The 2,500-nt window shown below is 37.6% G+C and overlaps 1 protein-coding gene across 1 annotated transcript in view; it reads left to right on the forward strand.

The window, feature by feature from the left end:
- The window catches only part of LOC137997261 (uncharacterized), a 54,130-nt gene extending 54,004 nt beyond the window's left edge, over positions 1–126 (forward strand). The window contains exon 22 of the mRNA XM_068843142.1: positions 1–126. This exon is cut by the window's left edge and continues 1,133 nt beyond it. The gene's annotated coding sequence lies outside the window, so the exon portion shown is untranslated.
- The last annotated feature ends 2,374 nt before the right edge of the window (positions 127–2,500 follow it).

Consider the following 2,500-nt stretch of genomic DNA (forward strand, 5'->3'; position numbering starts at 1 on the left):
TGTTTTTCTATTTAATGTAACAGTTTTATACCTAAACAAATATTATCTTTTATCGCCTTTTAACTTATTTGGATCTATTTTTTTACAATTATCAATGGTTGATCCACCGAATAAAAGAGTGATTTTCGACTCGTCCTTTTTCTTTTGCTCCCATAGCAAATAGATGTTTCCTTTCTGCTTTTGTATATTTCCTTCCATTATACAACAAGATCTCTTCCTCAAATGAAGGATTATCGTTCATTGTTAGTTTGCACTAGATGAAATATTATCCTCTATTTAGATTACTCTGTCCCAGGACTTGTGGTAGCAGATAAAAAAGGAAAAAAAGTAAAAGGAGTCCCTGGACAGGATTTGAACGTGGACGACCCACTTGGAAGGGACTGTTTTTATCCACTTTTAAGTTTATCTTCAGTGTTATAACCACTAAAGATCAACTGACCGTAAGAGTGCCGATTATTTACCAAAGCTAATAAGTATATATATATATAAATATTGCTGAATAATGGTTAAGTGTAAGGCTTGACTTTACAGTGCAACGCGCCTTAACGTGGCCACCCAACGAACTTTCACATTTGACAACTACATGTAAATTCGTCAACTCAACAACCCGTGCAACAGTGTTCAACTTACAACTGTGCGAACTTTGCAAGGAGGTGTGATTGTCGATCAAATTCTCACATTCTGATTGGCAGACAATTTGTAAAAAACTTTGTTAGGTGGCCGCGGTAAGATGCGTCGCACTGTATTATGGTTAGCTTTCTCTTGAAGGTTGGTAAACGACATTTTTCACTGTGTAAGCTTGCTTGTTAGCTGGTGTTAATACACGTTTACAGCGGCATTTGGAAAAAAATATTTACATTTAAAAAAAAAGAATTCCTCGCAGTTAATGATGTGGTAGTCTAGTGATTAAGGGGAGGGGTTATTAGTCCAGGTTCGAGTTCTGCATGCGAGCCCAGACATTGGATATGTTCATTTACCATGATCCCTTTCAAGCTTTCTGTGTCCAAAATGAACGATAATACTTCACTTGGAGCAAATTGGCAATTAAGAATAATCATTCAGTTGAGGGAGAGACTTGGTTGCGTTGTAAAGAGAACATTTATGACATGCGCATAGTAAAGATGGGGATCATAAGTTTGTGCAATTTGTGAGCCTGAAGGTTGTCCACGTATCAGTTACCTCATGGGATCCTGGTTACATACATCACGTGACTAGTTTCTGTCTCTCTAGTTTAGTTAGCTGACTGCGTTCTGAATAATTATTAAACAAACTTGAACTAACTTGCCAAGGCCTTTGTACCAAACAGCGCAATAGGCTAGTTTTGAATTGTGCAGCAACAAAAGAACAGAGTCGAGGTTCAGGGGAATAATTTGCATTTTCCTTTGTTGTGAACAAAACAAAATGCTAATTATTCCCCTGAACATCGACTCTGTTCTTTTGTTGCTGCACAATTCGAAAATCGCCTATTAACAATATTGAAGATTGTGCCATTATCAAATTACAGGAAAATGCGCATGAGCATGTCATCATTGGTTGCCCTGTGTCCCGTCCCACTAATAATTCCCCCCTCTTCTTCGCGCCTCTCTTGTGGTTGAAAACGCGGCTTCAGTTCTTAAGCATTTCTTTAGACAAGTGCAAAACCATATGCCGACAAAAGAGGCACATTTGTCGATCCACTTCAGTGCACAATTTCGAATTTGTTTGCACTTGTCGACGAAGCTAAAGGTTACCATGATGTATATGAGCCAATGAATGAAATCACAAAAGTAGAAGATAATTATGAGCTCTAAACGTCAAATTGGCAGAGCAAGACTCTTTCATTTGCAAAATCACCGCCACATAACAACTGGGAATGATTTTCCAGCTTCGTAAATGACATTTTGATATAGACTGATATAAATTTGAAAAAAGGTGGGCCGACGTTTTTCAAATTTACCCAAATTCAATCCATTTCAATCCTCTCCAGTTTTGTTCATCTATGTCCCTTCTTGGCTTCCCTGTGTTTTGTTAGAGTTCTTCTATAGTGTTGAACTGTTATTTTGATATTTTAGTTAATTCTATGACCATTCGATCAGTGCTGAAATTGCCTAAATTGCGTGACCTAGCCCCTTTAAATGTTTGGGCTGGACGATAAATGGAACAGTTCTTTCCTAAAAAGAGAAAAAATGTACAAAACGCCGCTTAAATAACCATGCAGACACAAACCTTCGCAAAAAAGATGTTGTTACGTGAGGGCAAATTTATGATTCTAAAACAAATCTACAAGTAAGCCACACCAGCCGTCGCGAGAACAATGTTGTGGCATTACAGTTTCTCACTTTATCTGGTTGTACAGTATATACCAGCAGCGACTTTTATAATATAGAACAAGATAAAACACATTTACTTACCATATCAGAAACAAAGTGATGCATCCATTGCGAATAAAATCCTTGATACCCGAACTTAGTGTAAAGGTTTGCCTCTATCACTATGATCCTGCACCTTTGTGGTATAGCTT

The sequence above is a fragment of the Montipora foliosa genome, chromosome 3, assembly GCF_036669935.1.
Source record: "Montipora foliosa isolate CH-2021 chromosome 3, ASM3666993v2, whole genome shotgun sequence".
Taxonomy (NCBI): Eukaryota; Metazoa; Cnidaria; class Anthozoa; order Scleractinia; family Acroporidae; genus Montipora; species Montipora foliosa.